Genomic DNA, 11,816 nt, shown 5'->3' with positions numbered 1-11,816 from the left:
GAAAAGCTTGCTTAAATGATTAGTAAATTATACCTTTTTATATTTTCATTTGTCCAAGATCTAGATTGTCATTGTAGATTCCAGTTGTACAAAAAGAGCTTAAGATCACAAGAAAAGTGTTTAGTATGGTCCCAAAGAGTGGAAATAGATCAAGAGAAGGTCAGTGTGATCACCATTAGCTTTTGGAATATGCCACTGGGGGTTTTGTAATCATTGATTGGGTGCAAAAACAAAGCATATCATTCCATCTGAAAGTACTATTTAAAAAATAAATAGTATTACATTTGAAAAATATAATTTAGATGCAGAAATGCCTACTAAATCCAAATCCATTATGATCTCAGTTCTTTTAATGCTGTCCTATTGGTTAAAAGTCCAAGGCTTCAAAAAATAATTACAAAATGGCAATGTAAGGGGAGCGTGTGTTTAATGTGCAAAGTTTTAAAAGTTATGATAATCGCACCACTTTTCAAACTTTCGCCAGATCCTTTGCCTTTTAGTGCATAACTTCTTATGTATCTGTAAGTGGGCAATTTGGTAAGTATATCCCAAAAATCACAGTATGTCTGAACCTCTAAGGGTTACAGGTTTACAGTCTGCCTTAAAACTACAATGACGACAAAAAAATTCTCAGGAGAGAGGTTGTCCACTGAAAGGCTAACACGACAGGAACAACTCGAGAATGTCTCATTAAATGCACTTTTACAGAAACAAAGAGCTTGTTCAGCTACTCTAGAGGTTAGGGGATAATGATTTATTGAAATAGAAGAGACATTTAAAAAATACAGATTTTTTACAACATAGATATATATTAAGCTTAATATGTTTATTCTGACACCATATATTAATAGCTATTTTTGATGAAATTTACTTTATTATATTTTTAAATGAAAGATAAAGAATTGAAAGAATAATAAACGGTATTTCTCAAAAAAGAACACTAGATAAGAAAACCTTTATGGGCAGTTTTGAAGCAAGGAGACTGGGTCAGGCTGATGTCGTGGTCAATGGATAATAGGGACTTGCATTGCGCAACCTCTTTCTCATAGAGTCATACATGGGATATAGGAGCCAATCTTGTTCCCAAAGGACAAGATGAGTCATTTAAAACAGAGTCAAAACCAGGGGAAGAAGACAGGCGACGTAGTAACAGGTAACGAAGGATGAGTCCAAATGAGTGCCTGAGGCCAAATGAAACAGTAAATCCTGTAGCTGGGGTGCAATAAGTCACAAAGGGAAATAAGCCAGTGTGTAATTGTGTGATAACTCCCCAAAAACATTCTGGTGGCAAAAATAATACAATATCTAATTGTATGTTATGTCCATATCGGTTTTACAGGCACTTTCGGTAAAAGTGTCTACAATTTTGAGAGACTAGCTGGTCTTTCCTAGCTGAGTAGCCTCACAAGCACTTTTTCAAAAACTTTTAATTGGTTTTAGTCACATGGTAAAAAGTGGCTTGCAGTAGTAGTGTTACAATACATGGCCCTTCCTCAATTAATGGGCACTTTAATCCACAACAGGGGACCAGATCAAGACAGAAGGGTGAATTGAATACCTACTTTATACCCCAACCATATATACTATGATTCCAATAATAACAAAAAACAAATAAGCCATGTATAAGCCATGTTGTAAAATCTTCAGTTAGGCATATTGATTCCACCAATTGGCTTTCATTTGAGAGAGATTTTTGTCAAGTATTCTTTTCCCCTCTCCAGATAAAGGTGCCAATTCTTTTATTTAACTTCCGTACATCTTGTGCAGTAAGGAGAATGGATAACGTACTCAATTTATATAACGAGTGTGTAAGTCATTCGGTTTGTGTAGTCAATGGGTCTATTTTCGATGTGTATAGTTGCCCAATATCTTATTTTCAGTATTTTCATTTGGATCGTGCCAGTTTCTTAAGAGTTCTGTGTAATCACGACCAGAGACAAACAGCCTTGGATGTATCTGAGTTTATCATGAGGCTTGTCTTCTTTTCAAATGAGGCTAGCTGTTGTTTTATTCGCTATAAAAACAGCATTATGTCACGGTCATGCGTAGGTTCACCAGAATATCTAGGTAATGTTAGAATTCTCCAAAGAAATGGATCTAATGCAATGTTGATTAGAAGCGGGGAGGGCAATCCTGTCATCCACCTTTTTCTAGTTCACGTAATTTGTGGTGATTAGGGCTGGGGATATAATCCTAGGCAGTATATATCCCTTGAAGGACAATGGGTTATCCTTAAACCCATTAATGACAATGCACTGTGAGCCCGTGTACGGACTTTGTCGTGAAGGCGATATATTCACTCTATCAGATAAGATTTTATAAAGTAGTTTGAAATCAGTATTTAGCAGTTAGATGGGAATGCAAGAGGATGGGTTAGTGAGGCCCTGCGCATAGTTATACAATGTTATTTTATCCCCTCTATATGGCTGTTTTTATAGTATATAATCTTTATAGTCTATATAGTCTCTATTAATAAGTAAATTAATTATTTTGTAGTCCTCCTTAGCACTTTTTCTAGTTATATAATGTCCTTTTTAAGAACCGGTGCCCAGAATTGCCCTGTATACTAGACTTGCACTTGCACAGATTTATACACACTTGTTTTTTAATGAAAGCACAAATCAACTTTATTACATAAAATAAAAGTAAAATCTCAGGGGAGGGGCATAACGCAGAAGCCTGTGTTGTCATGGAATAGGCCGTTTCCTTGGCCTAGAGTACCCTAGACTCCGCATGTAGTGGAGTAATTGAACTGCTGCTGGCAGGGGGCGTGTCCTACTGGTCAAAGAGTATCCTCATTGGTGGGGATACCAGAAGAAACATATCTGCCCAAATGCAGCAACCACTGGGAGGAGCCCATTACCTGCAGCCCTGTATAAGCTCTGCTGACCCTTCGCTTACTGCTTGAGTATTGCTAAGCTGTGGTATCTGTCTGCATGCAATTACCAACCCCTTGTCCTTGCTACAGCTCCTTACCCTACTTGAACCTGCTTGACCTCACTTGAACTTCTGACTTTTGACCTTTGGCTTGCTACATTGTTATACTGATTATCTCCTGCTCCACTACATCGGCTTGTTAAACCTTTGTGATCCCGTGCTACGTGCCCTTGACTTTCTGAACCGATTATTGACATTTGTTTTTTGGACTGCCTGCTACTGGGTGTCTATACCTTCTGCCTTAAAGCCCCTATCCCTTACATACTCCTCCCTACCATCATCATATTCCTCCCCATCATCATAATCATCATCATCAACATATTCCTCCCCTACATCATCATCATGTTTCTCCCCACCATCATCAGCATTGTCACATTCCTTCCCACCATCATCATCTTCATATGATGTCCCCACCATCATTACCATACCTTCTATTATTACACGGTATAACATCAAAATCATCCCCCTTTATCACTATACATAATCCCCTTACCTACCTATTGCTGACATGTGTGGTGCTGACTGGCATGTGTCGCAGTAGATCATGGGCACAGAGCTATTTTATGGCTGTGGTCTCGGCAACACCAGCCCAAGGTGAGGCGGCAATGTGATTTAACACGGGTCACCCTGGTCCTACATTGCTACAGGGGGTGCTGTATCTGCCATCCAGGCTAATGTTCATACAGTACTCTTTTCTCCTGCCCTATGTCCTGTCCAGATACATAATCATGAAATCTACTTGATTTATACTGTAACTCATGCTTGACATTGGACTTTATGTACCTATTCTAGAACTGCACTGCTGCTCTTTCAAGGGCGATGACTTGCTGACTGCCTACCCATTACTCCTTATTTATCATATTTCAAGCTTCAGCATCCTAATTATATGATTTCAGCAGTTGCCCCCTTTTTACCTAAGTAGACAACAAAAGCATAGGGCCTGACCCTGCTCACAATCAGTTGACCTCTAAAGTTATTTTGCGCCCACATCTGTTAAATGAGTGTCTTTGGTAAGTGAGAGAATGTTTTCCAAAGTGATATTAATAAGCACTTATATCTGACCCTTCATGGATTGACGCATATTTAATCCAGTTTCTGCATGGAAGACGTCATTGACTATAGCAATCATTATTATAGCTTTTTCTTTACTCATCTTATTAGCTTTTCCGCTACTCAGCAGTATGGATGAGATATCTCAATAGTCACCCTGCTGTCCTCCAATCAAACATTGTTCTAATGGATATTTGATTTCACGTATGCAGCCAATATAAAATAGTAAGGCATTTTGATATTGAGAGTTGTATCATGAATAATTCATGATCCTGGTCCAATATTCCCATGTGTACTAGTGTCTATGATATGCAGGTATCATGAGGATACATTATGTTCATTGGGGTAAGAAACACCCTATTCTTCTGTTTCTGGCATAATGCTCGGGCAGCCTAAATCCAAATCCATAACAGCTTCAATCAGGACAATTACAGAGTAATGTATAATACAGTCCCGTACAAGCAATACAATTTTGCCTCACTTAGCAACTACCTATAAAATGTCTACTCCCTAAATACTAACTAATGCCCTCGAGTCCTCTTCTTGGCATGCAGACATCCCTTTTATATATAAAAAAGTACACTTCATCAGATGTAATACCCATTTTTACAATGTATGGTCTGGGAACAAAATATATATTAATAAAATTAAAAAAAACACATGGCAAACTGAAAAACTGGTCATCTTGCAACTACCATTGCATGTGGAAGGAAAAAAACTCTTACACGCATCTAATGAGAGGTATGATAAAAAGGCTTTTGGTTCTGCAGGACCATGTTTCTATGAATATATTATTTAATATATTGAATGACTTTTTCTATAAGTTGAAAATTAGGTCTTGAGGGTGTCATTTTATAACTCCTGAAGGTAACTTTCAAGTGGTTTTTTTTAGGTTGAGTGATTTTTACTTGTCCACCGTCATGGCACCCAAAGACAGTGCCCAGTCACAGCTTATCCTTCCTTCAAAGTTTCAACATTGGCAGGGGACTAGGGGAGTTTTTTTTTAAATTAAATCAACTGATTAATACCCACATATTAAACTCGTCTGGGGTGCTATTCCACCTCTGATACAGGCACTCACAGTAGGATAATGAGCAGATTTGGCCAGAGTTAAATGCAAGAAAGCGCCAATACAAAATGAAACCCTGTGTGCCGTCTCCTGTTATTTTGGGGGTTTCTTGTGCTGGGTGCGAGTTTCCCCTAGGCATTAGGCCGGTAACAATAACACCGCATACACTTGGAGTGTTGTGACTTCAGTAAAGTCTTATTATAGACTTGGGCACCAGCCAACTCTTTGTGTTTGTCTTCGTGGGGGAAAAAAAATGTATTCCACAAATATTTGCCTGTTCCTGTGTTCGTTTCCGGCGAATATTCGTGTACATTCTTCGTGTTAATTTTTCTTCTTTTGTAGAAGGGGTTTATACAGGGTTAATCGGACCTCATTGGTTATTGGCAGACGAGCCCCCTGCGACTCTATTGGTTGTCTGCAGGGGCTTCCTTTGGCATCGACCAATAGAGTCGCTCGCACAGCCCTTTAACTCCTGATAGCGAACCTACGGATTTCTGCTCCCATTAACCCCTGCGATGCTGCGTAGATAAGGAAGGCTAGATGGGGAAGGGACCAGGGAGATTAGTAAACGAAGACGAACATAAAGAATCTTTGTGTTGTGTGTCTTCATTTTCTTCTACGTTCTGCCGCCGCCATGTTTGTATGTTCGGTATTCGGGCTGAACAATGAAAACGCACCCTTCGTGTTAATTTTCATGTTTGCCCGAATACGAATGCACAAGGCTAGTTTTTAGTACCCGTAGGTCGACTGGCCTAGTGAATATACCTAATTGTCTTCCTGTTATTAGAGTCTATGAATACGATGGATGGGAAGAAGTATAATTAATTCTGCAACGTATTTGCACTTTGTTTGTTTTCCAGCTTCTATCGAACCGTGGTTCAGAGTCCTTTAAAGACAACGCCGTCATTGGAGATTCGGCAAACAGACGGAGTACATGGTTGTTACTTGTGTGTGATTACACAAAACTGTAAATTGCCAGTATTCTTAAAATAATTATAGGTCTAAGCACTTTTCTGTTCCGCTTTCATTCAACACGAATAGCACAGAATTAATCCACTGGGTATCAGACCCATACTGCTTCCTATATACAATATTTTTTGTGTCTAACATTTAGCCCAAATGCAGATTAAATGGATGGATTTTCTTGTGAATAGATGCAGATTATAATGCACCAGATTGTTCTGTGTTTAAAAAAACCGAACAGTCTGGAATATAATTTATTCTCTCATGTAAGAAGGTTTAGTTTAAAAAATGAAAAGTATTTTATCATACGAGCGTTTTTGCAGTGAATCTATACTACACAAAATTTGTTTGTCTATAACAGTATTTAGTACTGCAAGGTTGAATCCCTTCAACATGTATATACAGGGCCGGCCCAAGGCAAAATGCCGCCTGGGGCGAATTTTAAAATGCCGCCCCCCCCTTAATCTACCCTTCCTCTCCCTCCGTCCCTGCCACCTCCCCCTTGTACTTACCTTTCAGCAGTCCTGCGGCGAGTCTCCCTGTTCGGTCTCGGTGACAAGCCGGCACCGAGACCGAACAGGGAGACTTGCCGCAGAGGAGAGAGAGAGGGGTGCCGAGTGGATAATGACAGCTTGGTAAGCGAAAACCACTCGGCGCCCCTTTCTCTGTCTTTCGCTTTAAAAAAAAAAAAAAAAATGTATCTAATGTAGGTTATTTACTAAAACAGTAGTAGGTACCTGGAAAAACTTTACTGTGATATGTATAGCTAAGAGGTTAACCTAAACAGATGACAGGTGCGGATGCGTATGGACAACCTGCCTTTCTCGCCTCCCCATCACATAAGGAACGTCCTGATTCTGAGGACCAAAAAAAGCTGAATGGGAAGGCTTCTCTTCCAGTTTGTGGTCTTCTCTTGACAAACTGAGCCTAACTATCTAAAAGCCAATACAAATTAATAATTAGGTAATGCAGTTGACATTGACATGTAATTGTAATAATAATAATAATAATTATTACTACTATATAGGATTTATTTAAAAGTTCCTCAATGAAACCTCATTAAATGCTTAATAGATCCATCCCTGGCTCAAGGCTGTGATGTTTCCCCTATCTATGGAATCCAGTTGAATGGCTGCTAATGGTCGTCTGTCATGTTGAATCGGAATAAAGGAACTTCATCCCAGGATGTTTTGTGGAGTGAGAATTTTCAGCAGTCTCGTTATTTCGTAAATATAATTAGTCATTACATACACAATAAATATGACCATTTCATACATTTTCCTGTTTTTTTTTAAAATGCATTATCTAATAAGCAATACACCTTTGTTTGCATGCAGTTTTTGTTAACATAACATGGACAAGGAAATTAGCAACAATAAATATATTGTTATATATAATAACATATAGTTTACCATGGACATTTTGGTTGTTTTGAGGGCGAGTAGTAAAGGAAATTGAACAGTTTTTTTTTTAACCAATATTTAGCAGGTTCTTGCATTCAGGGGAAGCATAATTATTTTTTCCAAAAGAATAGCTCCATAAAGACCAAATGAGATAATTTCACCATTTAAAGTCAACATAATGGAACTAAAGTCTAAGTATTATAGAGTGGAACTGTGTCCTTATTTTCTAAGTATCTGTTTCTATTGGATTTCGTTTTCTTAAAGGTGATTTTGGAAGATCAGAGACAAGTGTAAGATTAATCAAGAACTCCCATTCCAAAAAACCCCACCAGTCTAACACAAGATACTAGGTTTATGAAAATGCATGACATCTAATCTGTTTTCTGCTTCACATTATGCTAAAAAAAAATGTGAGCAGAACTGCCATAAGCACTTCATCTTTCTGCTATTCATTGAACGATTATGCTTAGAACCATCTAATTTAGGTTAATATCCTCTTTAAGCCACTTGAAAACTCCCTACAGAGTTTGTCCTCACTCCTACTCATCATTTCAGGTACACACCTTCAGGACGACATTCTAAAACTTCTGTTCCCTAATTGAATCTACAAAGAACTTTTATATGAATCTGATAAATGTTAGCACAACCTGCTATTATCTCAAAACACTGCACAATTTGAGGGGTTTTTTTTTAATAGAAAGCTGACAGTAACATATTTTGTAACATAATTTCTATTTAAATATTTGCTCCAACATTAAAGAACCAAAAAAAATAATAAAAGACGAGTACTCATATCAAAATAACAGCTGTCAGGAACCTTGGAAGAAAGTATGGGAGGTATAACCAGTAGGCTATATAGTTGCTGGGATCTCAGCCTCCCAGTGTCCCCTTGGACGTTGAAGTTGTTTCTGACACACCTCAGGCTCTATTCATTCATTCTATCTATTTGTCAGGGGCTTTTATATACCAAAGTTTCTCCCAGCTTCCATTGCTGTAGCATTGTTTCCTAGCCCTTAAACATGTGTGAGTGCGTAATCTCCTGCAGTGATTATTGTCTGGTTCCTGACCCTTTGAACTTTGGTTTTTGTTCCTTCTTGTCCCTCTGATACTTCCTTTCAACAATACCAACTTCTTGTTTTTATCCTGTTTTGCATTGGTACTTATGCTTGACTGATTTTATGGTGTTTAAACTTGACATGCGTTTTAATTAACCTTACCTGTTACCCTGTACTCTGGTTGGATTTTCTGTGGATGACCTTGGCCAGCTTGACCTAGCTTTTGCCACTGACATGTGCTCCTGCCCCCGACATCTGCTGTGTGCTACTGCCATATTTATTAGTCTGGCTAGGAGAGGGAGTCCATTATGCTGAAAGGTACACATTAGAAGGCATCCAGTACTGAGAGAAATCTAAACGTATGCCATGCCTGCAACATATGTTAACATATGGCCTGGTCTAGTGGTACAGGTGTGTAAGCAGATCCAGACAACAAGCAGACATGACTAACATGAGTAAAGGACAGGGAAGAACAAAAAAACAATGATACAAACAACACATACAGACTAGCTCTAGGACCTGACACTAAATAAAATACCGCATTTGCTCGATTTTAAGATGAGCCTGATTATAAGACGACCCCCCAAAATGTGAATATTAATTTAGAAAATAGCCTGATTAGTCTGAAAAAAGAAAAAGCCGGAATATAAGACTACCTTATAGGAAATCAGTTTTACTAGCAAATATTACTTCACATGTAAATTATTTTTTCATATTAAATGGTTGAGAAAAATGCATTTTTAAAAATGTCCTTTTAATTGCCAACCTGACCCCAAGTTATGCACATCTGCCCCACGGCTTGCTACTCTGCTCCCCAGATATGCCTTATACCCCCTGTATGTCACTCTGCCTCCCTGATATGCCTTATACCCCCTATATGCAATTCTGCCTCACAGATATGCCTTATCCCCCCCCTTTTTACCACTCTGCCCCCCAGGTCTCCTGCAGCACTGCGGGGGATCCTCCTCTGTGGCAGACGGTGAACTTCTACGTAGACAACCTCCGCTGCTGCTGGCTGCCAGAGGTCTGATTATAAGACGACCTAGAATATAAGATGAGGGGTATTTTCAGAGCACTTATAATTGAACAAATATGGTATGTGAAGGTTTAGTTTAATTAGATGTATGCTTGCCGCCACTTCATGGTTCTTCACATCAGGAAAGTCATAACACGAGCCCAAAACTAAAAACGCAGAACACCATAACTAAAACAGAACTAAGGTGCTTACCTCTAGCAGAAGAAAAAGGTGGGGCAGATTAAATGTAATGAACAGAAAAACACAGAATAAGGAGCAAGCATACAAGGAACTGGATCTTCACACATCTGTAGCAGCATGCACGGCACAGCCTGACAATTACTCCTGCAGCCTGCAAAGCTCCTGCCACAGACATGTCTGTCAGTCTTTTTTCCTAGCCTTGACGGCAGAGGGGGCCAAAGAGAGGGATTTAGGCAGCCACAGACACCATCTCCTTCTGCATACTCTGTTATCTACCAGCCCTATGCAGGGTTGTGAATGAGCACCTGTCTCTGCACAGACTCCCACCTGACCTGGGGCCTGCAGTTGCGCAAACTACCATTATGCTTGCTAGCTACCAATAAAACAAGCTGCTAGAGTATATAAAATTCTGAACATAATAATTACAATAAATAGGTAGGTAAGAGTGAATCATTAGTATACATTAGTGTGTGGCTGGCTTCACATTAAATCTGTCTATTAAAATCAAATTTCTTATAAAGGGTTGACCTTGTTTTACAGAATGACTCACAATACATTCAATAAGACTCCAAAAACCTCCAAATAAACAGGGAGATTGGAGTACACTCAATACCCACCTTGTTTTGTGGTAATAACAGAGCTTATTCATAAGCTGAGCCTATGTATGATGCAATTCTAGTCCCATTAGTTTGGCTTGTTATACTTAGAGAGTTGTCCTGGTCTGTTTTGTTTTTCTAATTTTGGGGTCTGAATAACTTACACTATATAGACAAAAGTATTGGGACAGCTGACCATTACACCAACAGGGACTTTGATGACATTGCATTCTAAATACAAAGACTTTCATATGTAGTTGGTCCCCCTTTTCACAAGATTTTGGAGGGTTTCTATGGAATTTATTGCCCATTCACCCAGTAGAGCATTTGTCAGGCCCTGATGTTAGACAAGAAGGCCTGGCTCACAATATCAGCTCCAGTTCTTCCACACCAAATCCATCCATGTCTTTATGGACCTTGCTTTGTGCACTGGAGCAAAGTCATGCTGGAATAGAAAGAGCCTTCTAAAATTAAGGGCTTTTAAAAAACAACCACCGAGCCACGCAGTCTACATTTACAAACATTTGTGGAAAAAATGGGTCATTCTGAACAGTTTGGGGAAGGCCCTTTTCCATTCCAGCATGACTGTGGACAACAGAGTTGTATGGAGGCTCTGCCATTTGGAGACAAATGAGCAAGTTAAGCTGAGGGAAACGATACATGGATGTGGAAGCAGTTGTCAGAGAAGGTAGAGAGACATTGATAGAGAGACAGAGAGAGTGAGTAAGAGCGAGAGAGTGATTAAGCATGAATTAGAGTGTGAGAGCATAACACCCCATGATCTCCAGCCAGCCAAAAGTATTTTGTGATACTTGCTGAGCATCATAGATAGTTCTCAGCAGCTGTAAATATTGGAAGCTATGCTGCATAGCTGTTTGTCTGGCTCATTTTATAGTGATGGTATTTATGCTATAACACCGTTAATGTCTGGCTTAGCATATAGTGACGGGAGTTTTGGTGTACTACCATCAGTACCTCACTCAGTATATAGTGATGCTGTACCACCCTCTGTGTATGGCTCAGCATATACTAATGAGAATCATGCTGTACCACTGTCTTTGCCTGTATATATTGTCTGCTCACTATATAATGGTGGGGGCTATCCTGTACCACAGTACAGTATATAGTGATGGGCGGGATGGGATTGTATACCACCATCAGTGCCGGGATTAGTTTATAGTGATGGGAGATACTACTGTCATTGTCTGTCCCAATATATAATGATGGGGGTTATGCTGTACAACCATCAGTGTCTTGCTCAATATATACTAATGGGGTTTATGCTGTACATATGTCAGGCACACTATGTGCTTGTGCTCTCTGCAGTTACACTGTATCATATTTATGTCTGAGTGACTGCTGATGAGGGCTATGCTATTACATCTGCATATGAATGATGGGGATTATAGTGCACAACCAAAAGAGTGGCAAGGGTTAGTTTACTGTCCACTTGTCCCTAATGTCTTATTAAGCTCATGCAGAACACTTGCTCAGGCCTCAACCAGCACAAATTGTGAATAAGTGACT

Source organism: Spea bombifrons, chromosome 3, assembly GCF_027358695.1.
Source record: "Spea bombifrons isolate aSpeBom1 chromosome 3, aSpeBom1.2.pri, whole genome shotgun sequence".
NCBI lineage: Eukaryota > Metazoa > Chordata > Amphibia > Anura > Pelobatidae > Spea > Spea bombifrons.
The sequence above is the reverse complement of the archived record's forward strand: the minus strand, read 5'-3'. Positions refer to the sequence as shown.